This window comes from Sarcophilus harrisii, chromosome 5 (assembly GCF_902635505.1).
Source record: "Sarcophilus harrisii chromosome 5, mSarHar1.11, whole genome shotgun sequence".
In the NCBI taxonomy this organism is placed as follows: Eukaryota; Metazoa; Chordata; class Mammalia; order Dasyuromorphia; family Dasyuridae; genus Sarcophilus; species Sarcophilus harrisii.
The window spans coordinates 9,331,034-9,358,566 of record NC_045430.1 but is presented as its reverse complement, the minus strand read 5'-3'; the positions used below and the strand labels follow the sequence as shown (position 1 = coordinate 9,358,566).

The 27,533-nt window shown below is 45.4% G+C and overlaps 1 protein-coding gene across 4 annotated transcripts in view; it reads left to right on the top strand.

Annotated features, from left to right (window-relative positions):
• Window positions 1-10,481: 10,481 nt before the first annotated feature.
• PACSIN2 (protein kinase C and casein kinase substrate in neurons 2) overlaps window positions 10,482-27,533 on the top strand; it is a 144,094-nt gene continuing 127,042 nt past the window's right edge. For 3 of the 4 annotated variants that reach the window (XM_031938024.1, XM_031938022.1, XM_031938019.1), the window contains exon 1: window positions 10,483-10,636. The gene's annotated coding sequence lies outside the window, so the exon portion shown is untranslated. Of the gene's footprint in view, window positions 10,637-27,533 lie in introns of all 4 variants that reach the window. The other variant, XM_031938023.1, reaches the window with a different exon arrangement.

Genomic DNA, 27,533 nt, shown 5'->3' with positions numbered 1-27,533 from the left:
GCTGCATTCAGGGTGATCTGAAACTGTTTTCAGTCTTTGAGGCTGTTTCCTGGCGTGGCCCAACCTGCTTCCCCAGAACAGAGCGAGTCTGTCTGTCCATGGAGAGACACAGGCGGGAACAAAGAGTCTCTAAAGCGAGGGGATGGGAGAAGGAGTGGAAAGCTCAGGAAAAGCCCTCCCAAATGTGTGTATGTGCACACATTCACATACACACACCCATATATTCACATACTCACACTGATACACACTTACACACACCACACGCTCACAGATGCAGACACACTCACACCTTCACATGCTCACAGACATACATAGACACATACACACACACACACACACACACACACACACACACCGGACTTCTTTTAGGCTCTCTATTTTTCATTGTTCAGATCCAAGAATCTTACAACAAGAAGGAGCCTCCGAGGAGGGCTGCTCTATTTCCCCTGAACCTAAAAGAGGATTCTTTTTCCATATATAGATAGAGATAGATAGACAGACAGACATTAAGGCTATAAATCACTCCTGCCTTCAGTGAGCTTGTACTTTACTAAGGGGAAGCTGCTGTCCTGCAGACAAGTAAATAACAACCAAAGGAGGTCATTTTGGCATAGAGGAAGATCATGAGCACTATTCCTGAAGGGGCCCTCTAGCCACTGGATGGAACATTGTGCCCAGCCCTAACAATGTGGCCAGAGCAGAGTTTATGGACTGAGCAAGCTGGGTAACAGGTGATGTCATAGAAGGTACAAACCAGTTCTGTTATAAGCACTTAAATGCCAAAGAGTGGATTGTATTTTATCCTAGGGGCAAGAAGGAGCCATTGAGGCTTCTTGAGCAGAAAGGGGAATGGTCAGACCTACATTTCAGGAAGATTCTATCCTGTTGGATCAAACGATGGATAGGCTTCATGGAGGGCATAGAAAGGACCAGTGTAGCAGTTCTATTGAGAGGTCATTAAGGGCTTGGCTAGGATGGGGTGAGGGGGAAAGGGAGGCAGTGGCCATATGGGTGTCAGTGGTGGCCATTCTGGGAAGGGGGTCACCTTCTCCTCCCTACTAGCTCTTAGAATCTTTAGCATATGTGAAGACAAGTAGCCTATGCCCCTTCTACAGGAAATTTCCTGACCCTTCTCCCCTTAGTTAGTTACTGTTGCTGCTGCTGCTTCTACTCATGCTGCTTCTACTGCTACTATTGCTAGTTACCAGTATTGCTACTACTGCTGCTGCTACTGCTATTACTACTACTACTAGTACTAGTACTGCTGCTACTATTACTACCACTATGAGTGTTGCTGTTACTATTAGTAGTACTAGTACTGCTGCTGCTGTTACTACTATTACTGTTGCAGTCATTCATACTGCTGCTGCTACTGCTACTATTACTGATACTGCTACTGCTATTGTTACCATTACCGTTGCTAGTACTGCTGCTACTATTACCATTACCATGGCTACTGTTGCTGCTGCTACTGTTACCACTACCATTGCTGCTGCTGCTGCTGCTACTACTGTTACCATTACCATTGCTGCTACTGCTGCTGTTGCTCTATAATTTATACTGCTATTGCTGCTACTATTAGTAGTACTAGGACTATTGCTGCTACCACTACTACCACTACTGTTACTGCTGCTGCTGCTACTGTTACTACTACCATTGCTGCTGCTGCTAATATTACTACTACTATTACTGCGCTACTACTAGTAGTACTAGTACTGCTGCTACTATTACTATTACTATCACTGCTGTTGCTGCTACTGCTATGCTACTTTTTTTTTTTTATTATAGTAACTTTTTATTGACAGAATCCATGCCAGGGTAATTTTTTTACATTATCCCTTGCACTCACTTCTGTTACGATTTTTCCCTCCCACCCTCCACCCCCTCCCCTAGATGGCAAGCAGTCCTATATATGTTGAATATGTCCTAGTATATCCTAGATACAATGTATGTGTGCAGATCCAAACAGTTCTCTTGTTGCCCAGGGAGAATTGGATTTAGAAGATAAAAATAACCCGGGAAGAAAAACAAAAATGCAAACAGTTTACATTCATTTCCCAGTGTTCTTTCTTTGGGTGTAGCAGCTGCTTCTGTCCATCCTTGATCAATTGAAACTGAATTAGGTCTCTTTGTCAAAGAAATCCACTTCCATCAGATTACATCTTCATACAGTATCGTTGTTGACGTATATAATGATCTCCTGGTTCTGCTCATTTCACTTATATGCTACTTTTATTAATACTCCTGCTACTACTACTAGTGCTAGTACTGCTGCTACTTTCAATCCAGGACCTTAAATGCTTGTCAAATGGAATCAAATTCATAGTGGACAATATAACTCTAAGTCACACACTGGATCAAAAAGAACTTCTGAAGTCCCCTAGGATTTGAGGCTGCTAGGGGGTTCCACATCAGCTTAGAGAGCCAGTCCTGGAGTCACTGAGTTCAAATGTAGCCTCACTGACTAGCTTTGTGACTCCCAAGGCTTGTTGGGAAGATATTTGTACCTCATATAAAGCAGGCTCTTGATAAATGCTTATTCCTTCCCCTTCCCCACTATGATATGCCTTTTACTGAAGACCTTCAGGGATGGGGAACTCACTACCTCAAGAATTACAATTGGGCGGAAAACCCCATACTCTGCTGCTGTTATCTTTTCGAGATCCAGGTCCCAAGCTGGCAGCAACGATGCTTCCCTGTAATTAGCCCACGGCTCCCTAGGAGGAGGGGGCGTGTTCTCTCTGAGCCCCTAGATACTCCCTTTATGCTTAATGACACGCACGTGCTCTAGGCTGAAACCAGAGCTGTCAGCCTCAAACCAGTTGTACAAAAACCCAAGTCATAACAGGAAGGGGTGGCTCTGGGAGCTCATGGCATCACGGGGCTCGCCACCCACACCGAGACTGTCCGTGGCACACTGTGCCCAGGGGCGGAAGGATGAAAGGAGGCAGATACCTTTTCCCTTCTTGTCACTGCTGCCAGGGGAGGGTTGGGTTCAGCACTGGGTCCCACATTTTAGGAAGGATGTTGATAAACTGAAGAATCTCCCAGGGTAGGTGAAGGGCCTTTAGGATCATACCAAGGGGGGGGGTCCATTTGACCCGGAGAGGAGGAGACCCGGGATGGGGAGGGAGGCTACCCACCTTCTAGCTCCTCAGGTGACTCCAGGGGACAGAACTAAGAGTAGCTCGATGTCCCCAACAAATATTTATTAAGTGATTACTAAGTGCCAGGTACAATGCTAGGAGCTGGGACAACAGAGGTAGTGCTAATATCACTCTGATCTCAAGAAATTTCCATTCATTCCCCTCAGGAGGAAATGGTGGCTGGAGAAGGAGCCAACAGGTATCCAGACTTGTAGGCTCTGAGGTAGCAGGAGGAGGGAGAGAGATAAACAGCAGCAGAGTGGGTGGGGGAAACCTTCAGGAAGCAAAGTGATCAGGAACAGATAAGACCCTAAAGAGAAGGGAGCATATCCAACCTCCAGGGACAGCCTAGAAAGCTGCTTGGGGCGGCTGGGCTGGAGCCTGTGAAATAGGGCAGAACAAAGGGGAGACTGGGGCAACACTGGCAAGGAAGCAGCCTTGAATTATATCCTTGAAGTAATAGGGAGCCCTGGAAGGTCTTTGAGATCTGTGCCTTAGGAAGATTTTTGGTAGTTGTAAGGAAGCTGGATTCTCCCTTCCACCCAGAATCCAGGTACCCAGTTACCATACAAGGAAACTGGCAATGGGCAGGGTTAAGTCTGATGGGCTGCCCGGGGAAATGGACCTTTCTGTCCTCCTTCAAGGAAGGAAGGGATCGCTTTGGTGCAGGGATTCTAGGTGGGATTTCCCCACACTGGGAGGGATCGGTGTCTCTGCCAGCTCTGAGAGTCTAATTCAATTAGATCCATAATGATCAAATTCCCATTTCAAACCAGGACTAGGTTCTGTGCCACAAACACCAACATGGAAAACCCGTTGTCCGTGATCCAGAGCAAAACACTCATAAGGTAATAAAGAAACGAGAGAGAGCTTCAGGGGATCATAGATTTCATACAAGAGAGGACCTTAGACACTTATCAGGTGTGTGTCCCCAGGCATCTCTCAGCCTCCGTTTTCTCATCAGTGAAATGAGGATGATTAATAATAGCCCAGCAACCTCAGAAAGCTGTCATGAGGATCTAGTGGATAACCTCTTTTTTCTTTGTAGACCTGAGGTCTATAATTATGCCAGTAGATGTTATGATTAAGGCTTCAAGAATGACTGCTGGCCAAGTTAATGTACATGTAGAAAACAAATGGGAAAGGACCAGAGGTGGGAAGGACCCTTCTCGATGGAGGGATCCTGAGCTGGTCAATGAAGAAGAAGGACAAGGACACCAATGGACCGAGATGGAGGATTGGCACCAGACCTGGGAGACCTGGTCTTTATAAAGACATGGAGGTGGGTGAGGGTGTGATGAGAAGTACTTTATTTGGGAATAAAGTGAGAAATACAGCTACAGCCTCAGGAGCAGATCATCCCCATGTCTGGCTGACCTGCTCCTCCCGAGAGGAGAGGAGGGAGTCAACATGGATGCTGCAAAACATAGATAAAGTCAGCCGAGGGACTGGCAAGGACTCCCTGGTAATGTGTCCTTGGGGCACCCAAAACAAACTCTGTTGGGTATTGAGGGTGTTAGAATTAGATTATAAATAGAAGAAGGAGAGAAAATGAGTTCACCATATGGAGGAAGGGGAAAGGGGAGAAGGATGACAGGCTGACTTGGGAGGAAATTCAGAGCAGCCAACTATAATTTATTGAGCAGAAGATGGAGTCTTTATTAAGCACCTACTGTGTGTCAGGCACTGGGCTGGGTCTTCCGGGTAGGTGGGTGGGAACAATATGAACAAAGATAAATATATAGTGTATACAGAGAGAGAGAACTATAGAGAAATTTGTAGGGGTTGAGGGGAAGTGTCAAAATTCATGGGGGGAGCTGGAGAAAGCCTCTGGCAGGCTTATATCTTTAGGAACGGCAGTAATATGAGCTCAAGTGCACAGAGAAAGAGGCCCTGCTCAGCTTGTTGGGGTTCATTTATTCATTCCGTCATCCACTGGCCAACCTGTAAATCAATGGGTGGTTGTTGACCATGGATGTCCCAGAGCTCTCCCAAGCTCATTCCTGCTTATATGGTAGCAGGGGCAGGTAGGGCACAGGTGGCTCCTTCAGGAGGGCAACTCCTTAGGGGTAGAAAGTCCATGTCTTTTCTTGAGGAAGGGGAAAACACGAGGGAGAGAGAGAAGGTGGTTTGGAAAGGGAGATATATTCTAAGGGGGCCTATTCTCCTTTGGAATAGGTCTCATATCAGGAAGAACTTCCTGATCTCAGGCTAAAACCTGCCTTCCCGGAATCAACTGTGATCTCCAACCGATCCCAGCTCTGCCGGCTACGGTCAAGCAGAAAAGGGCATTCTGTCCACTTCCAACCTCCTCTTAATAGCAGGGATGCTTGGGAAGACTTTTGGAAAAGGAATCATACCAAGAACTCATTTCCAGGGGCGATTTGGAGGGTGCTGGCCTGGTGCCCACCGAGGCCTGGAGACAGGAAGGGTGGAGGAGGTAAAGTCAGAGTTGTCTGGTCCAAGGAAACCAGGGATGGGGAGAGGAAAAATGAATAGGAGGCTGGATTGGAAAAACTGCAGGTGCAGAACCACTAAGATTGGGACAGGAGAGAGAACAGGATGTGTGCATGGGAAGAAAAATCAATGGAGCATCGGAAGGAGAGGATGAATTAGGGAGAAGGGTTGGACAGTGGCCATGGGAAAGTCCTCGGAGCCAGGAAAGCCAGGGGAAAGTGGAAATGACAATCTCATTCAACCAATGCTTATTAAATCCTTGCTGTATACTCAGGGTATAGACAGAAGGGCTATCATCATCAACACCACCACTATCACCACTACCCCCATCATCAAATAAAATTTTAATTCAAAATAAAATTGTAATTTTAAATAAGAACTGCAATTTTAAAACAGAATGATAATTTTAATTGAAAATAAAAATATTCCTTATTCCTTATTAAAACTAATTTTAATTTAAAATAATTGTAATTTTAAATTATAATTTAATTTGTTAGTTTTAATTTAAACTGAGTATAATTATAATTTAAAATGTTTTAATTGAAAACGTAACAGCTATTCACCTTTCTATAACATTTTAAAGATCCCAAAGATGTTTTTAAAACATAAATTCTTTTTATTTTTTTAATTGAATTTTATTTTATTTTTTATTGGAGCTTTTTATTTTCAAAACATATGCAAAGAATAATTTTTCACCATTGATCCTTGCAAAACCTTGTGTTCCAATGTCCTTCCCACTCCCCTCTCTTAGATGGCAAGTAATCCATTATATATTAAACATGGTAAAAATATAAAAAAAACATTCTTATTGATGCTCTTTGCATCCCAATCATTTCTAGGGAAAAAGCCCCACTTCCCTTTACCTTCATTTCTTCCTCTGCCCTCATTCAGCTCTCCCTTTTGAAAATAGCAAATGCTCCACATCCAGGGATCACATCGTCCAGCAGAGCAGCCTCCCATCTCTCTGCCCTGAGATGTGAAGTATATCTTCAGAATCTTCATGGCACTTGGTGGGTGCCCCTCCATGCCTCTGGCTGGCTGCTGTCCGGGCCTTGAAAGCTTAAGCCCTGGGCTGGAATCTCAAGGTGAGTCACACTACCTTTGTAAACCTCCCTTTCCTCATGTATAAAACTAGGAGAGAGATACACGAGATAACAGGCTTGGCAAACTGAAATGTTGGCTCACTGAAGTTCATACTTCCTAGTTCCCAGGAAAACTGATTTTTGACCTTTAAAGTACACTATGAAAGAGGGAATTATTTTTGTTATAGATGCAGAAGGACTCAAGCAACAAGCATTTATTAAGTACACACTGTATAACATGTACTGGGCTAGTGCTGAGGACAAGGAGTCAAAAATCAAATGCGGGGAGTGGTGAGACAATGGGGATCCACACAAGGGTATCCAAAAAAGAAACATAAAAGATGGGTGGGGAAGCTCAGGGAGGGTGGCCACGGGTAGTGGCTTCTTGCAGAAGGTGCCTTTGGGCTGAGTCTTGAAGAAACCCAGAGATTCTAACACGGGAGGGGAGGAGGAAGGGCATTCTAGGCAAGGGTACCAGCCAGTCCAAGGACAGGAGATGGGGCAGAGTGTGAGAGAAGGAACAAACAGGTCGGCTTGGCTGGGCTGGAGCATCAGAGCAGGGGAATGATGTTGGCTGGGGCTGGAAAGTCTTTAAAGGTATAAAATAAGAGTTTTTATGTTTGTTGTTCAAGGTAATAAGGAGCCATTGCAGTTCACCCTAAGTAGGGGAGTGACACGGTTTGATCTGAGGGGGATACAGGGAAGCATTCTACAATTTCAATTCACTTTAATAAGCCATTTATTAAATGCCTACTGTGTGAGCAATATGAGCAGGAGTCTGGCTTGTAGGGAGCTGGTGTCCCTGAGGCAGGAAGGTGGAATTTCAGAGCTGGAAGTGACTTGATGGCTCCCCTTGTCCACTTTCTGTATTTCATAGAAGGGAAAAGCTAAGAAAGGTCCGGGACAAGGAACAGAACTGGAGGGATGGAAGGAGGATCTAGAAGCCAATAATCCAAGTGTTTAAAGGCTTGAAGTTTTTTCAACTGGTTTAGAGGGTTGAACAAACCCCAAGGGAGATAAAACAAAGCAAGGCCACCCCATTTCCCTAAAGTGATAAAATAGCCAGACAAGCAATGCCCCAGAGGGAGAGGGTTGTGGAGGGAGGGCTTGAAATTGGGCCAAGAGAGAACAGGCCAGTGCAACCTCCCTGGAGCCCTGAGCTGGGGTTGTGGGGCCTCTAGAGTTTCTCTCCCTGTTTTCACACCAGGAAGTGATTGATACTCAACACCTGAATTAGCAGGGCTTTGTTTAACTTGTGGGTGTGGGCTGGAGAAGGAGGGAGGGGACCCAGTGCTCCCATTGGTAGTGGTTTGGCTTCTGTGATGAGCACAGACTTGGGTGGGGCCCCAGACCCCAGCATTTTTAGGATGGAAAGGATACCTGCTATCTTTCTTTTCTTTTCTACTCTCTCTCTCTCTCTCTCTTTCTCTCTCTCTCTCTCTCTCTCTCTCTCTCTCTCTCTCTCACACACACACACACACACAAACACAAAAATGTCACACTCTCTGTGCTCATGAGACTTAACAGGACACTTCCTGCACATACATATGGGGGATATCAGGGAATTTGGGGAAAGAAATCAGGAACCCCTAGGGATGGGGGTGAGATCATAATATGTAGATACCCAGCTGAGGTTCCAAGGAAACTCTGGGAAACTCAGATGAGAAAAGAGAGCATTTCATCCATGAGGGAACAAGCAATGCAAAGGTATGGAAGGTAGAGGGCAGTGTGTGGCCAGAGAGTGAGGGGAAGGTCCAGTTATGAAGGCTCTGAATATGCAACAGAGGATTTTGTTTTTGATTCTGGAAGTCACGAGGAGCCACTGGAGTTGATAGAGGGAGAGCAGGGCTGGGATGATATGGTCAGACCTACAACTCAGGAAAATCTTTGGGGATGGAGCCGAGTTCAGAGACCCCACGGGTAGACTAAAGAGACTACTGCCAGATGCACATCCTGGTATCTAAAAGTCTTTGTGTAGTTTTAATATTATTGATAGCTTTCAGCTTAAAACACTACTGAGACTTTTGGGAAGTCCTGTTTTCATTGTAAAGTGCTTTGTAAACTTGGGAGCAGGACACAGCTGGAAGACTTCAGATGCCTGAGAGGAGCTTGGGAAACACTTTACAAAGCAGGTTCCGGAAAAGCCTGGAAGAGGCATTTTTACAAGGGGCTTTGCACCCATGGTCTCAGTCCTGTAATGCTCAACTATTTCCATTTTTTTTAGTTGGGGAAACTGAGACTGGAAGCAGTGACCTGACTTGACTATTGTCTCTGGCTCCAGATCCAGTTATTGTACCTGGATACTAATATTTGCTGCAACTTGGCATCCCAGAAAGGAGGGAAATTTGACTTCCCAGCCTAGTATAATTAATTATATGACCCCCCCCCCCCCCTCCATCCTACCCCTGCTTTAGACACAGCCTTGTAAGCAGAAGGAACAACGTCCCCTGGATCCCTATCCTGGTGCACTTTCCCCATCTGTAATAGGAGGGGGCTGTACTGGGGCCCTTCAAGCTCTAAATCCTATAAAGCTGAAGGGTAAAAGTTGAACTTTTATAGAAAATGAATATTTAAAAAGCCTACATCAGAGCCTCAGAGTTACCTCATGACCAAGGTGCTGATAAAAACGTAAGGAAACAGGTTCAGAGAGGCTGTCAGCGGCTCAGGGTCACAGACTTTGAACCTGCCTGAGAAACTGGGGCCCAAGGTCACTTAATGAGAAGTGGAGGCAGAACTGGGATTAAGAAGAGGCCCGAGCCTCCTGGTTTCCAGGCCGGTGGGATTCCCATCCTACGTAATCCTCACTGGGAGGCGAGCAGCTCCATTTTACTGAGGTGAAAAGGTTAAGGAACTCACCCAGAACCACTTAGCCAAGCAAGTGTCTGACTTTGGAGTCCTCAGTGACACTTCCCAGCTGCCATCAATAAATGTAAATAAGAATAATCCTGCTTTTCTGTGCTTCTTTCTGGCCTTCCTAAACTCTCCCTCCTTCCTTTCCTTCCTTATGTTTCCTGGCCCCCAGGGGGAAAAAAGAAGAGAGGAAAAACAGAGTTCTCCTAACAAATGGGCCGGGATGCTGGGTGGAGAGGAGTCGGGCACCCAACAAACACTTGTGAGGCCCTACTATGCGCCAGGGCGTGTTAAGGCCGCTCCCTGCCAGATGCGGCGGACTGAGGCAATCGGTCCGTCCGCATTAGGAAGCACCTACTACGCGCCAGACACTGGGGTCCCACAGGGCAGGGTCCTTGGCGCAAAGCCAGCTCCCGAGGGAGATGACCAGCAGGGGGAGGCCGGCGGCGGGGCGGGGCCGGAGTCCTCTGGGAGCCCGCAGGCGCCGGGACCCGTAAGGGCAGGTGTGAGCGCACGGAGGGCGCGCGGGGCCTGGCAGGTTCCGGGAGCAGCCTCTCTCACCTCCACCTGGGAGCCCAGCAAGGCCCCGCTCTCCCTTTACAGAGGGGTACTGAGAACCGGAGAGCTGCGGGGTCCCGCCCGAGGTCACCCCGGGACCCGGAGCAGAGGCAAAGCTCACCCGGCGGCCCCACGTAGTCTGGCGTGGAAGAAACCGTAACTGACCAATCTTTGCCCCCGCCCCATCTCGGGCTTTGATCGGCGGCGAAAGCACCCAATGGGAGCTCAGAGAGTTTCCCTCTGGCGCTCCGGGGGCGTGGCTTCGACTCCCCCGGCCCTCGTTGAGAGGCCCGACCAATGATGGGAGGCAGAGCCGGGAGGGGGCGTTTCCCCGCGCGCGAACGGCCAATGGGAAGCGGGCAGGCGGGAGGCAGGACCGGCTAGGGCTGGGCTGGGCAGCGGCGGGCGGGGAAGTCAGTTCGTCCGTCAGTCCGTCAGTCCGTCGATCCGTCCGTCGGTCCGAGCGTGAGCGGGGCCGGGAGGAGGCGCGGGAGGCCGGGAGCGGGCCGAGGCGGGCTGTCTGTGGCCCCGGGCCGAGCCGAGGTGAGGAGGCGCGGCGGCGGGGCCGGGCCGGGCCGGGGACCGTTGGGGGAGGGATGGGGGGGGGGAGGGGAGCGCGGGCACGAGCGCGGCGGGCACGAGCGCGGGGCCCCTAGCAGCGCGGGCTGGGGTGGGGGAGCGAGATCGGGGCCCAGACTGGCCCAAGGTCACCCGGGCTGGCGGCGGCAAGGGCGAGATTTGAACCCGGCTCCCTCCTCTCCCCAGCCCGGGCTGCCGCAGGGCCCGCTGCTAATTAACAGCGAGGACGGTCCTGGGAGCGCTAATCAGCCGGCATTCCGGCGCAGCGCGTTATCTCGGGGCCGCCTCTCCGCCGCGCACGGTACTAGGCACCGAGGGGGGAGGGAAGGTCGCCGCCGAGGGGCGGGACATCCTGTGTGAGGGTCTCACTTAGTTTATTCAATTCCCCGAGTTAGGTTCGGGAGAAGGAAAGCTTCCTCCAGTGCCTACTGCGCGCTCGCTGCGGCCAAGGGAAGGGTCTTTAAACACCTACTGTGTGCAGGGACCCCGAGCTCGGCTCCGAGCCAAAGGTTACTAAGGGTCGGGAGTGGGGGTGGGGAGACAGGAAGAGAGCGTTCCTGGAAGGTTCGCTAGTAGGGGCCACCTTGGCTGCTTACCCCGAGAAAGTCACCTGACCCCGCAGTAACCCCGCCTCTGTGTCAGGTGCTGACCGGCCCGGGGGCCGGCCGGGGTCGTCCGGAGGGTTATCTGGAGCCCCGCACCCCGCTGGGCGCTCCCGGGAAGGAGCGTCGGGGATCACCCGTGTTAGCCCCGAATTTTACTGCGAGGGAAACTGAGGCCCTCCGAGGGAAGCCGGCGAGGACGTCAGTTGTTCCGCTCCCGCTTATTAAGCACCCGCAGTTAGTGGAGGTCTGTCCGTGTGTCTGTATAGCATACGTGTGCGTGCACTTTAATTTCCCATACATCAAACAGTATGTAAATAACACCTTTAAATGTGTTTCATGCCCACGCCCCATTATTTCTGCCCGTGTATCCCATTTGGTGTGTTATATGTGACTAGATTGTTCTATGATAATCTGTACATGGTCTCTGTGGCCAAGCACGAGCGTCTGTGTGCGTGGGGGTGAAGGAGAACCGGCCGATCGGAAGAGCTGCCGTCGGAGGCCGGCCGGCTGGAGAGATCGCAGGCCTGGGGCTGGGGCTCGGGGGAGGGAGGGATTTGGGCCCGTCCGGGCTTATTCCACACAAGGTAAAGAATGACTAAGGGGACCTTCTGTGGGAGTCACTTGATAGGCCCAAAGAGGAAGGGACCTCTGGGGTGGGGGTTGTTCTGCGAGGAGTGAGTGAGCTGCCAGATTTGATGGGTGGGAAGCCTCCTGTGTTAGTGGTATTGGTTGGGGGGGAGGGGACTGCGGGAGGAGGGGCAGGAAGCCGGAATCCCTAATGATTTACTCTGGGAGCCAGGCTGGACCCTTCTGCAGCTGGGCTTCTTTTCAGATCCCCTGGGGTTTTAGCTGTCCCTTGCTTTCCCCTTCCTTGTACCCTTCCCTTCTCTTCTGGGACACCGTCTCCTCTGTATGGGAGGGAGCCGAAGGCCTCCTTCGCTGTCATGGAAGGGGGCTGATGGGGAGGAGAGGGCAGCGCATTAGGGTAGGAGGATGGACTCAGTGGTTGCCTTTCAAAGCCTTGGAATTTTCCTAAACTGCCTTTGAACAGAAGCCCAGGGTGCCCCCTTGATCCTCTAGATCAGGAGTGTTCCATTTCCTCCCTCCTCCCCCTTTGCTCCATCTGCAGTAGGGGGTGTAAACTTGCAGGGATCACCTTCCGATCACCTAGAATTCGGGGTGGGGAATGATTTGGAGCACTCCTCAGTCCAGCCGGAGCTGCCATTGGAGGCCGGCCCACAGAGGCAAAGCAGCTCCCCTAGGAGAGCTGTCTCTTCTGCCGCCGTCATCCCCTTCCCACTTCCCCGGTGGCTCCACAGTGACTTGTTTGTCCTGTTTACCAAGCAGTCCGGTCTCTGGGCTTTCCTGGAGGTGCTGATGAACATCCAGATCAGGCTGTAGCATTTCAGCCAAAACCGGAGCCGAACATTCGCTCCTTTGTCCCCTTCCTCCCCAGCTTCCCCCTTTGCACTCATCCCCTGCATATTGCCAGAGTAGCACTGGCTGCCTCCTGATCCCCAGTCTGACTCAGTGGGCTTCTTGTGTCGCTCTGGGCCCCTCCTGCCTCCCCTTCAGAGAATTCTGTACGGTTGCCAGGGCTAAACTCAATTTTCCTCTCCTTCATTGTGGGAAAACTTTTCTTCTGTGCAAATATAAACCCGATCCTAAACCTGCAGACTCCTTGGTGGGGTGGTACCAGTCAAGATAGGAGGCCGGTGGATCGAAAAAGGTTTCTTGGGTTGGTGCTTTTTGGGCGAACAATGATCCCGGATCCTTTAGAAACCGAAATCCTCCCTCGGAGTCTTTAGAAACTTTGAAGGGCCATTAAGACGGATGATACTTCTTACTTGAGAAAGGTGACATAAGCCAGAGAAATGGATCAGTGAGTGGGTTCTTTTGTAATCTTTCTCCTCTTTTAGAATTGGATGGGGACCAGCTGTAACTGGAGTCCCGCTCTCTTTGTTTCGTGTAGAAGTATCACCAATCTTTGTTCAATTACCTCTGAGCTGAAATGTTTAAGAGGCCGCACCATTTGTTATTTGTTAAGAGATACGAAGACATAATAAGCGATAGAGGGAGAGGGAGATAGGATTAGTTTTCAGGTGGTTAATGAATGTTTCCAGCTGAGTTCCAGAAACCCAGTCAAAGTTACAGATGGCCAGTGGGAGCGCCGCTCCATTTGTTCCCGAGGTGTAGATTTTTTTTTTCTTTTTCTTTTTCCTTAAAAGTCCATCTTTCCTGAATGCTTATTTTGAGTCCTTCTCTATGCTAAAGAACGGAATCTAATGCCTCTAATATGTACATGGGGAATTCCAGGGGATCATGGGGGTAGTAACTTTCCTTAACATTAACATTTCTTATCTTCCATAGCTTATTCAACTGATTATTTTTATTTAATGTTCATTGTCCTAACTATCATGCTATTACTAATCGAGGTTTCATCTTGGTCAAACCCAGATCGTAAAGATTCTGATGGCTTTGCCCAAGGGAGAGCATGGCCTTGCTTCTTTCCAAGTAGACTGGTTGGAGAAGGCAGAACAATAGCAACACCTTAGTGAAGAAATCAGGGTGCTTCCACAGCCAAAATAATCTATTAATGGTTTCTAGTAGTGATCATTCACTTACCTAAAAGGACGTGGACCTAGGAAACGTTAAGATTTGTGAGGGGAAACCCTGGGCCACATAAGGAAGCAGGCATTTCAGTTAACGGCTACCAAAAGAATGACTCTTGGACTTTTTTTTAGCATGTGGGTGGGTATTGAGGGGGTGAAGTCTGATAGGACTCTCCCATTTAGATAATTGCCCATGTTTAATCTTTGGTTTAGGAACTATAGTGAAGTGGGCCATTGTGAGCTCTGCACTTTAGCTCAGGAGAGAGTTTCAATAGTAAATAGTAAAAAAAAAATAATAAATAATAAAATAATTTAAAAAAAGAAAAGAAAAAACTTTTCATATGAGATAGTTTAGAAATATTAGAGTATGACTGGGGATTGTAAAGTGAGCTAATTATAATAATTTTTTTTGATAATTTTGTTTTAATAGATACTTTCAGTTCTCTTTGGAAAGTTAAGTCTATACCTGAAAAAAAAAACCAGTTTATTATTACCAGGTGTGAGGAACATTCCCTTTAACTTGGGTTGTTTGGCACGAAGGCTGGCTGTGATCTTCTCATTTGTATATTATGGAGGTGATTGTGGTAGCTGTGGACAGAGTATAGGCTGAGAGAGTCGGGATTGGAGGAGACCGGGAAAGGGGTGGGTAGAGGGTAGTTGTCGGAGTGGAGACAAGGGAGTGGCTGTGACCATAGTCCCGTTGGAAACATATCCAATTTGGAATCAGAGAGCCTGGGAAGGAGCCAGAAGTGAGCCAGGAGACAGCCTTGTCACGGGAGCAGTCAGCAGTGTCAGCCTTGGAGAGACCGAGGCGGGGACGAAGGCCTTTGGCCTTTGGAAAAGGATGGTTTGTAAAGAAAGAAGAAAATATGCTTCCCTTTCTTTGCTGGGATGAGAAGGGGAGGACACTATGGCTTGGGATGTGGCGGTACCCACAGATACGGTCTATAGGTTGGTCTTCCAGAAACGTTTCTGGAAGAAATATTCTATCCAGAATAGCAAGTCGTTTCCAGAAGTGTGGAGGAGTGGGATCAGAAGGGACAGCCCAGGTGCTGGATTGGAGGGAAAGCCCAAGAATGATTCTGAGAGCTTGGTGCCCAAAGGGCAGAGTCTAGGGAAGGTGGAGCCTGGTGAAGACCCAGGGCCTGGCTAGGGAGACTGGCCTAATGGGAAGAAGCTCGACTTTCCCCGTGAGCAGAGGAGGCAGGATGGGAGAAGGAAAGGAAATCGGGTGGATGGAAGACCTTTGTTTTCTCAGCGAAGGATCACCTGCCAAAAGAGCACAAGGAATGGATTGTGGTGCTCTGGAGGCCAGAGAGAGATTATGAAGAGTTCTTATGAGACTGTGAGAGAAAAAGATTCCCAAGTAGGAGTGAGGGCCCAGTGAGGTGAAATCCTGTACATTTGTGGTCAGAACAGTTGGTAGGTACCTGGGGATGGCTTCCAGTGTCTGCCTAGCATCATGAGAGAAGGACGGACTACGTGGGATGTGTGGCCCAGCTTTGAGGATTGCCGTAACAAGGGGCTCAGGGCTTTGTGGATTGAGGACTGTGTATTGTCTCACTGGTCACTGAGGGGTCAAGAGTATGAATGGAGAAAGGACTTGGTGTGTTGGGTGATGGATGGGCAGGAGAGGGAGAAGTGGGAGTGGGGGAGAGGCAAGATGATGAAGTTCTAGTGTAGGGGAAGGCAGAGAGGGGGTGATAAAGGAGGGGACATCATGAGCAGAAAGGGGAAGTTGAGCTCAGTAAGTAGTCACAGTTGTCTGAGTGATGCATGGTGAGATCCAAGATGGGCTGCTCCTGGAAGTGATGTGGAAGGCATGCAGATTAAAGATAGGAGGCACTAAGCTGGAGGTCAGGGGGGTTTTAGGACCCCAGGTCTCCCGAGTATGACAGTAGAGCTAGATGTGGCTGGAGGCTGGGCCTCCAGTGATTGGAGGGACCCTCAGAGGAGGGCATGGAGAGAAATGGTGATCCAGAGAGGAGGAAGGGTCTGGGGGCCCAGGAGTGCACTGGCTTTTCCCAGAACTCTGGGAGGGAGAGGGTTGCTCTTTTCAGCAGAAGACGTTTGCTCCATAGAACAGCCATTGGAATCTAGCTCCATGTCGGCAGTTTTTAAGAAAGTGTTTTGATACAGGGCTCTTCCTTTATTTTCTTCTTCCTCCTTCAAATTTACACCTTCTTTGGCATAAAGAAAACCATTTAAGCAAATCCTGCCAGCGGAGGCCCTATATGTAGGCTCTGGCGGTGTACAGCCGACATTTCATAGATGCCGTTTGCGGAACTTGCTCGTATTAAGTGACCTATGTATCTTGGTTGCTGTGGGCAAATACTTATCGACCTGTTGGTGAGCTATTGTGATTTTGTTATTTATTAATATTTATTTATTAATGATGAGTAGGGGTACCCAAGAAGATAGGAGGTGAGGTGAAGAAGGATGAATGTGGTTATGGGTATGATGGGAACTGGGGAGAGAGTAGAGGAAAAAGCTTTGTTTGTGAAATACCAATCTTTATATGGTAGTCTTGTATACATTATTTAGATTGGGGGTGGACAGTAGCCATAACAACTTTGACATTGTCCAGAGTATTTGGAGCGATTCCCTTTTTGGAACTGCCTCCCCAGCTTGTATTGTGAATATTCTTCTGCATTATCTTAACGGTGAGGGCAGTTAGTCTTGGAAAACATCCGATTTTGGGGCAGCCAAAAGCTTTTTGGAGCCAGGATTGGCAAATAAGGTCTTTGGTAGGAGACCAGGCTGGGGAATCTAAGGAAGTCAGTGGGCCGGCCTTGTATTTGTGGCCACTGTGGGCAGTGTCTGAACTGATGGAATAATTATAGAGAGATTGCTTCTGAGGAGAAAGGACAGATGTCATTTGAATCAGCAAGTTCTAATTTGTCCAGAGACTCGCTGCTTTTGATGGACGGTCATGGATTTCTGTGGTTCTACAATAAAACATGAATACGGCAACGTCTCCTTTTTGCTCATTTAAAAAAAATGGATTGAAACTTGTCACCTTAAACCAAATTTTAAGTTAATTTTTTTACAAAGATACTTTGTGCCTGTGCTCATAATATGTTTGGTAAGTCTTCTAGGGGTGATTTCCCAGGCTCACTTAGCTAAACAAAAAACAATAACTTTTCCTTATCTAAAGCATTTGAATCCATTTCCTTTTTTTTTTTTTTTTTTTTTTTTAATCTTTAAGGTAGTAATCTGTGGTAGTTTAGGGCATCCTGGTTGTGGTGGAAACTGCCTTGTATTTGTGTACAGCAAAGCTTCTTAAATTGTGAGTTGTCACCCCATATGGGATCACACAATGTGGGGATCACGAAAAATTTGGTAACAGTAAAAGGTATCAGATATTTTGCCAAGATTGAATTCATTCTTTTGAGCTTGTGATTTATCATTTCATTGATCAGAACTCTTAGGTTCTTAAATTGTTTTTCTCTTTAATGTTATAATTGTCTATCATTCTATCACTTTGCTTAGCATTGGTTTGTAAAAGTTTTACCAGTTTCCTTTGAAATTCTCCATTTCATCATTTTTGTGTGTGTGTGTGTGTGATAATATCTTATTACATTCATGTGCCACACTTTGTTGATCCATAGCACTTCCCCTTAGTTTCCAGTTTTGGGTACTATTACAATAATTGCTCTAAATAGTTCTGTCTGTATAGATTCTTTTTTTTTTTTTTTTCTTTGACCTCTTTGAGGTATATAGTTCCACTGGGTCAGAGGGCAAACACCATCTGATAAATTTGTGGACCCATTTTCAAGTTGCTCTCCACAACGTCTGGACCAATTCACAGTTGTTCTGGCAGCAGCACTGATATGACTATTTCACAAAGCTGCTCTTGCATTGGATATTTCCCTCGTTTGGTCATCTTTGCCACCTTGGAGGGTATGAGGTAGAACTTCAAAGTTGCTTTAATCTACATTTTATTATTAGTGATTTAGAGCATTTTTTCCATACTATGACTGCTAGCTTGGGTGTCTTCCTTTGCAACTATCTCCTTGACCATTTATCTACTGGGGAATGTTTCTTAGTCGTAATATTTTGCATCATTTTCTTTGATATCTAGAAAATGAGAACTTTATGAGAGACATTTGTTTTTTTTCCCCACTTACCTATTTCCCTTCAGAATGTTAGATTTGTTTGTACAAAAACTTTGAAATTTTATATATTTAAAATTATCCATTTCCTCTTATGTGATCCTCTCCATTATTTGTTTAGCGGTAAACCCACCATCCTCTGTCCATAAATCCATTTATGTCCATAGATTCTAAAGTATCTTTATTGCTCTTTTAATTTGTTCATAATCTGTAGATATCGATATGCAGTTTATCTTGGTATATAGTGTAAGGTGCTGGTCTAAACCAAATTTCTGCCAGACTGCCGTCTAATGTTCCCAGCAGTTTTTGTTAAATACTAAAAGTTCTTTGCACTGTAACCTTTAGATTTGTCAAGGAATATGTCATTTGGAGAGGAAACATTTTTTCCAGTTTTCTGAATCTGGAAGTATTAAACCACATTTGCCATTTTGGTCAGCATTTAGAATACCTCCCCATTTTCCCTCCCTATTTTCTTTGCCTTATTTGTCGTAGGCCAGACTTTTGACTCTCAGAGTGCAAAGGACTCTGAAGGACTTGGTCAGTTATTGTGTACTTATTTGTAGTTGCGGCTTGCGACGTGCATTTAAAAATGTATTTTCTAGAAGCATTTGGGAAAGTTCTTAAATAAACATAAAATGAAAATTCCAGAAATCTTTTTGAATTCCACTGTATCCATTCATAGTGGAAACTCCCAGTTGCTCAAGAACCTCCTCCTTAGGGCCTGCCTTGTGTCCCTGGCTGATAGGAAATGTAGAGCATTGGGTTCTATTTTTTTGTAGGAATGTTTGACGCCTGAACTTAATGCTAAGACTCAGGAATTTTCTTGTTTTGTTTTGTTTTGTTTTGTTTTTGTTTTTAATTTTAGAGTTAAATACAAAAGGAAAAAAGGTAAAAAGCTAAAACATTGTAATGTATATAGATTATAAGAGAGGATTCAATATAAAACCCTAAATTTCCATGTTGGGAAAATCTATATGATTAATACTACACTTTTTTTCAAACTGTCCAGCTTTTCTTTGCCTCTTTATTGGTTTTCTTTTGTTCTCAGTTGTGCACTTTTTACTTTATTTCTCCCCCTCCCCTGTCCTGTCCTATTCCACACCCCCCCAGAAGACTGCAATTAAACATGATTTTATACACACACATACACAGAGGTATCTTAAAACATACATATGTATATAGACTGTATATACTACATATATAGTCATATATGACTATACTAGGCTTATTTCTACCTGTCATCTGTTTCTTTGAAGGTGGACAGCAACTTTCTTCATAGGTCCAAGTCTTTTTATGTTTTAGCTTATTTCCTATTTCATAGGAGTGTTCCAACATAATCCCATCCTGTCTGAGAAATTGTCTGTGAAAGTTTTCCCCCCAATTTTTTGCATTCTTTCTATTCTCAGTTACATAGGTTTTATTTATTTGAAAATTTTTTAATTTTAAAAAATTATCATTTTTATACTTCAATATTGCTCTCCCTTATAATATAATTTAAGGTTCAATACTACTAAATCAACTTCTTTTACATCTTTTTTTTTTCCTGGTTTCTGTGAAGTTCCTGATCTTTTACTCTTCCAAATGAAAGTTGTAATTTTTTCTAACTCTGTTAAATAAATTTTTAGCAATTTAATTGGGATGATGTTGAATAAATAGATTAGTTAGGTAAATCTGTCATCTTAAACATTATATTGGCCTTATCTACCCAGTAACAATAAAGATTACTTAATTATTTAGATTTGAGTTTCTTTGTATAAAAAGTGTTTAATGTTTATGCTCATATATAATTCCTGTGACTCTTTTGGCAGCTATATACTCGGGTATTTTTTGACTGTTTAGGTATTTTAAATGGTCTAAAACAATATCAAATAACATTGCTGACATGTAATATAGTTTGTCTATATTTTACTTTTGATTAAATCTATTAACTTTAATTTTGAGATTATAATTACCAGTCTTGCTTTTTTTTTTTTTTTTTTTTTTAACATATTAAATTCTACTCCTGGGCCTTATTTTATTTCTGTGTGTTATGCCATTTTTATGTTTTCCTGGAAGTTGAATTCAAATTTTAAATTTGCTATCCATTTCTATTTTATGGGTAAATTCATCCCATTCACATTCTAAGCTACAATTACTTGTTTATTTTTCTCCTTCCTGCTTTTCTCTTTATCTTTCTCATCCTCTTTACCCTATCTCTCCTTCCTTCTCTGATTTACCAGCTGCCTTGCCCTCTTATTTTTTAGTCTACTCTTCCTCTAAAATTTCCTCCCCTATCCTCTCCCTCCCCCCCTCTCCTTGTCTTCTTATTTCTTCCTGAATTTTGAAGACTTGTATCCTATCTTCTTTAACCCATTCCCAGTGAGAATAAGGTTCCTGAACTACCCACCCTTCCCCACTAGCTTTTTGTGTATCAATATTTTCTTTTATGCCTCATTTGTATGAGATGATTACTTCTTTTTAATTCTTCCTACACAATTTCCTTCTTTTTCTTTTCTTTTTGTTTTTTAGAATCACCCCATTATACTTAGCTCAACTCAATCCTTCTTTCCCCCATTATTTATTTATTTTTGCTGGGTAAGTTATCCTTGATCATAACCTAGCTCTTTTGCTCCATGGAATATAGAAATCTAAGACCGACTGTCCTAGCTGCCAGATCTTCAGGGCAATTTCCCTTGATGTTTCTTGTAATATTATAGCAATGTTTTGTTTTGTTTTTTTAATCATAATTTTCAGGCAGTCTTGACTGCTCTTGTATTATTTCTCTGCAATCTGTTCTCTAGAAGAGAGACCTAGAAGACCTAGAAGAGGTGGTTTTTTAAAAATAAGATATTTCACTTTCTCTTCTATTTTTTTATCTTTTGATTTTGTTTTATGATGTCTTGGTGTTTTAGAACATCATTAGCTTCTCCTTGGCCAGTTATAGTTTTCAAGATATTATTTTCTTAAATTTTTGATTCTCTATTCAATTTGGTTGACTGTTCATAATTTTCTTAAATTTCTTGGATTGTTCTTTATCTCTCCCCCCTCAATTTTCCTTCAGTCTCTCTTATTTGATTTTTAAAGTCTTTTACGTTCTTTCAAGAGCTCTCTTTGTGCTTGTGATCATTTGATGTTTCTCATTGAAAAAGGAATGGCTTTTTTGAGTTCCCATTATCAAGATTCTTCTATCTTTCTCCAGATCTTCTCTATTTCCATAGTAATTATCTATGATCTCATCCTTTCTCCTTTGCTTTCTCCTATTTATCCACCCACCCATCCACCCACCCATCATCCACCTTTCCTATTTATATGCATTTATCTATTCATTTATTTATGTATTGTTTTTAGCAGCAATTAGTGTAATCAAGTTGAACTTTGAGGCGTGGGGAATGATCCCCCAAGTCTCACGTACTTACCATTTTCTGAGGTCTGGCTCAGGGTCCAACCTCAGGCTCTGGGCCATCTGTAGGGCTCCTAGCCACACCGTCCCACAAATGAGCTTGCTCCCTGCAGTCTCTCCGGTGACTGCAAACCACAGCTGTTCTCTCTGCCCTGCAGCTGAAACCAAGGACTCTGTTCTCCTGCAAGTGCCCACAGCTAACAGGGTTTCCTGTCCCTGCTACTATACTCACTAGGCACGTGCTGGTCAGCACAGCTGTGCTTGGCTTCCTCAACCGGGGCAGGTCCTTCAGTCTTCTGCTCAGCTATCAGACACTGTCTGCAAAATGGAAGTTTTGAAGACTAAGCTTGCTCTCTACCCCACTGCTCCCAGAGCTTGTTTGTTGATTCTGGAGAGTGATACGGAGGTCTTTGCTCTTCTCTCAGGTCAGACCTCCATCCCTGGTCTTTCCTGGGGTCTTCTCAGATTGTTTTAGGACAACAGTTTTACCCCATGCTTATTTCTGCTGTGAGGTGACATTCTGGCTTTTTTTTTGGTGGAGAAAATTTGGAGATCTGAAAGCTCTCTGACCTATTCTAACATCTTCCCAGAATCCTCTCCCATCCTATGGTTTGGCCCAAGGTTTTTCATTTTATCAACAGATTTTTCTAATACATTGCTACTCCCTCAGTTTTTTAATGTGATACAAAGAGTTGGTGGGGCACAGTGGATAGATGCCCTGGATCTGGCATGGGGCACTTGGGAGAACCTTCCAGAAGCCTTCCAGCCCCAGGACCTGAGTTCCAATCCCACCTCTGACATATACTGTCTTTGTGATGTGGGGCAAGTTTCCCAGAGCTTCCTTTTTCTCATCAGGAGAAAGTTGGTCTACATGGCTTCTGAAGACCTTTCCAGCTGTTGGTCTGGACCCTGTGTTGTATGATTCTAGGCAAGGCCCTTGATGTTGCATTGCTCCAGGTATCTCGCCTGCCTGTTGAGCCATTGTTGATTTGGAGAGAGGATTTCTTCACTAGAAGCCCCCTATACCAATGATATACCATGACCTGGACCGAAAAAGGGGCTTTGAGCTTTAGAACAGTTGACTTTCCCTGTAATGTTTCTCTAGAATACCCAGACTAGATATTAACTATATTGTTGATGGTAGATTTAAGATTGCCTAGAGAAAAAGAATGGATTAAGTCTGATATTTATAAATTTATGGACCAGCCATTTTCTGTGGAGGGATGGGAGAAAACTGACCAGGTAGGTTCAAGTTTTGCTGGTGTGTAATTATGTGCTAATATATAAGAAGTTATGGGAGATGTGTCGTTGAATGCCTGGCTGAGGGCTTTAAAATTGCATTCTGGAGGCAAAAGTGTTTTCTTGATTGGGCTAGGGAGAGGACAGCCTCTGAGATAAGAGACTGTGAATTGGTCCAGTTACCAAGCATAATGATTTTCTGTCTGCTACTGAGTGGGGAGAGAAGCAGGTGACCCCATTAAGATAGATGGGGAAGTGGCCTGGCTTGCATTAGAAGTTGTGCATGAAGGAGAGAGAATGGCACAGATGGGAGAGCTGTAGAGGTGGGCTCTTGGCTGCAGAATGCACAGGATTGCCTCAGTTTGTCCACCTTGGGGTTGGGATGGTAGCAGAGTATGGGGGGGGTGGGGTGGAAAAAAGCCAGGATGGCTCCAGTGATTGCCTCAGTTTGCCCCCATTGGGCTGGGCTGGGGTGGTAGCGGGCTTAACCAGCAGCATCTGTGACTAGGACGGCCAGCAATCCACGCTAGATCTCTTTCCATATGGACGTAGTTCCTCCAAGTGTGTAGTTGGCTTGGGCTTCATGCTGTCAGCTCTCTCAGGCTGCAGTAACTTCATTAGCGGGACATTATTGGGAGGAGATATTCTGCAGAAGGGAATTGTCCAGAGCGCTGGTGCTAATCCCTTTTACAGGCACACTCAACTAATGTGGTTAATTGGCTCCATGAAACCACTGTTAGAAGCAGCTCATTACAGGGAGCTGGCGATTAGAATAATGTAAGCACATGTCTGGAGCGGAAGTATTAGCTTAGACTGTCCAGTGGTGACCCCTAGACTTGGGATTTGAGCTGTCTGCTTGAAGAGGGCTCAGGGAAAGGGGCTTGGTTTTATCCATGTGGCCATGAAAGGACTTGGGTCAACATGAGCATGGTTTGGGGCGGTGGGACGGCGTTCCCGCCACCAACTTGTGCAGCTTTATTAATTTTGTGGCTAATTCTTTTGAAAAGTTCCTCCATGCTTAATAAGAAGCAATCTTTCTTTTGCGATTTAAAAGTTTAGCATAAATGAGATTTTGTTTTACAAATCAAATTGAAATGCAGTCAGATCCCCTGGTTTGAGACCATTTTCATGCATTTGCACCACATGACCGAGCCCCTCCAGGATACCAGAGTCGGCGGTCGTCAGCCAGCCGTGCCCTTTAATCCAAAGTATTAGCTCTGCAAAGATCGAGTGAGTCAGGACCTCGAACCTCTGCTGAGTTATTGATGGAGTTTGGAGTTATTTTCTATTCCAGAACATCAAGTCTCCTTTCATGGCCTCCATTTTGGTTTTACAGGATGCTTTTTTATTTAAGGAAGTTAATATGCCCAGGAAGCTTCACTGTTAGTCTCCTTCGTATCCTGTCCAGTGCAGCTACATGGCCTATTGCTGTTACAACCTGCTCCTCTGCTCCCTGGCTCAGAGCCTTCCCACTGTCAGCCTCTTAGGCCTTGGGGCCTTCCTCACCTGGGCTGTCTTCTGGTTTCATTTCCAGTCTCACCTTCTATAGGAGGCCCATCCCACGTCCCCCAGCTGCCGGGGCCACCCTTTTGGGTCTGCTTTGCTTAAGACTGTGAGCTTTTTGTGGGTGAGGATGGGCCCTCCCCTTTCTGTGAATCCCCAGTGCTGGGCATGGAGTAGGTGCTTAATCAGTGCTGGAGCGTATGAAATGGCCCCGTTTTCCATGGACACTGTGCTTGATGCTGAGCTGGGCCAGCCTTGATGCAGTCTGGGACTCTCCATTGTCATCCTCACTCATCTAAACAGAGTTTTCACAGAACTTTTTAGATCTGGGGCCAGACTTCTTACCTCTATACTCTTAGCAAGTTGGTTCCCTTTGAACGAGATGAGGTGAGATCTTTCAAGACAGTTGTGAAAATCGAGTAAGGCTTCCATCTATTTCAGAGTTGGAGTAGGCCTGAAGGACTTTAAGCATCAAGTCAAGGGCATACTTAAGTTCCCTCCCTGCTATCCCCTAAGGGCATACTTAAATCCCCCTGTTATCTTCCTATGACATCAGTGTCTTTCTGTTTAGGTCAAATATGGGCAACTATGTACTTATTGGTCAAGTTCAATTTCTTGGGTAGTTCCCGCATTTAGAATGTAAGATCCTCAGCCAATAAGGATGAGGGTCAGTGGTGGGAGGGGGTATTTGTGTTAGGGATAAAAAATGTTGACCCTGCCCCCTAGGGTGCTTCCTCCCTTTGATTGTCTGCTCGATGGGTGGGGCCCGATTCTCGATTACCTATAATAAACTTTACTTTGCTTCTAGATATTTCTCCAGCTTTTTTTTTTTTATTAAATGCTATCTGAACCACACACCTTTCCTTGCTTGTATGGAAGGACATGAGACTGGACATCTGCTGAGGTTGGTCGCTTTCCCCTACCTAGCTTCCAGACATTAAAATGCATCTGGGCACTCAGTAGTGGGGTAGTGCCTCCAGTGATGCAGATTGCAAGTTGTCCAGGTCGGCCCATCCTTTCCGCTTCTCTTCCATTTCTTCCCCCAGAGTCATTGCCAGGGGCCCACCTACCATGCCAGGAATCTGCCTTGTTTTCTCCGGAAATCTGGAGCTGTCTAGGACTTGAAGGAATAGAAAGATTCCACAAGGCAAAGGTTGGGCTCCAGGCTTGGGACTCCTCTGGGGCCTTCTCTGGTCTTTGCTCCCATCCCTGTTTGCCAACATTTTGCTGTCCTCCATCCTTCCATTTTTGCACTCAAGTCATAGAGCATCAAAGAATGTATTGGTTTAAACTGGAGTATTTTAGAGAAGAGGTCTAAATAGGTCTATATTTTGTATGTGGCTGTATATTTGTATGTACACACACACACACACACACACACACACACACACATACATACACACTGGCTCCTGTGGTACATGTTGGGACCCTTAGGTTCTTTCATTTGACTTTATGTCTGCATACACCAGCCAATGGGGAGCAGGGCAATCAATACAAGGTGACTGGGTGCTCCGTGAGATGAGAGAGCCTTTGAATGGCCACTTCTCTGCGATGTCAAGATTTAAGTGACTCAGTTTCCCTGATGGCATATGGCATGTGGTCATTTACTTGTTGGTCATTGGCAGCGAAGCTTAAGGCTCTGTACTATGTGTCTCAACACCGGCTTTCTCCTATTTAATGTGAATGGAGAGATGAAGCCATCAGCAGTCAGTCCACAGACATTTTTGAAGCTATGTGCCACATGTTGTACTGAAAACTTTTAGATTTTTTAAAAAATATTTTTATTAAATCTATTAATTTTTATTAATTAAATTTTTTATTAAAACTTTTTTTGCTTTTTAAAAACTTCCAATATAAAATTTGATTTTTAAAAATTTTGTCATATTTTAAATATTTTTAAATATTCCATTCTTTTTTTTTTTTTTTTCCCCTTTTTGCTGAGTCAACTGGGGCTAAGTAACTTGCCCAGGGTCACACAGCCAAGAAGTGTTAAGTGTCTGAGGCCAGATTTGAACTCAGGTCGTCCTGTCTTTAGGACTGGTGCTCCATCCACTGTGCCCTTTAGCTGCCCAAAGTTTATTTCAAAACATATGCATTGATAATTTTTCATTATTGACCATTGCAAAGCCTTGTATTCCAATTCCCCCCCTTCTTTCCACCCCTTCCCCTAGATAGCAAGTAATCCGATATATGTTAAATCCAATATATGTATCCATATTTATATAATTATCTTGCTGCACAAGAAATATCAGATCAAAAAGGAAAAGGATTCTTAAAAGAAGTCAGCCGGCTCACTTAGGAGTGTTAGGAATGAACCTGCCACATTCTAAGTAACAAAAATAGAGGCGGGAAGAAAAACGAGCTCTCCGGGTACATGAGCGAAAATGTGTAGGCAAAGCGGGTGATTCAGCGTTCGTTCATCTGCGGTATGTCTCTTGCAAAGGATTCTGGAATGTGGGATTGTGTGCAGGTACCCACAGAAGGCAGTGGATCAGGAGTGAGGCTCCTGCGGCTCACGGCACAATCAGCCTTAGCGTAGGCTCTTCTCTTTGCAGCTCTCCGGCTCCATAGTGAGCCTGGACATTTGGAGAAGCCCACGGGAGGACATTTTGGAAATTTGCCCATGAAACACACTCTTAAACGGGTTTGTTGGCCTTTGGGGAAATGGCATCCTAAGTGGAAATCTCTCACTACTCTAGATTGGAACAAGTGTTTATTCTTTCTTCCTGTTTCTAAAGGCTACCTGTTTTCCTTCCTGTCACTCACCTACCATGGTGACAGGTCCCTGCCCTCAAGGGCGTTACGGTTTAGGTGGAGGAGGAGGGAGGAGTACCGCTGAGACCCCAGATAAAGCCAAGAGACACGGTGCCAGAGGATTCTAAAGTTCATTGGACAAATCTGGGAAAGTTTCATGGAGGAGGCGGCAGTTGAAAGCCTCTTGAATGATGCTTTCACTGTGATATTTTGAAGTAGAAAGAGCTGGGTGTTCTGGCTGAGCCTTCCAAAGCCCAGATCTGTGGCAGGGTGCCTTCTTCCCATGTCTTAGAAGATCATTTTGGTTGAATTAGTGTGTTTCCTTCTCCTGCACAAGAAATAATTAAACTGGTCCATCCTTAATGGGTTCGCTAATCACCTGGGCTGATGTTCTGTTCTCACAAGGTTATAAAGCTGATTGTTTTTATTATTTCCGTAAATGGTTTTAAACCATCTGTGGCACTTCAGTGTTAATTACAATTTTTCCTTGTTTTCCTCTGATATAGTTTCTGTGTTTGGGAAGAACGCCATCATCCCTTTTCCAGCATCTAGTGTCTCTGGTCTGGCTCAGCCCTTACCCTTCCGATCCCACCGTGCGAGAATGGAGAGCTGGAGGGATGTGAAGGCGCCCCAACCTAAGCCCCTTTAAATAAA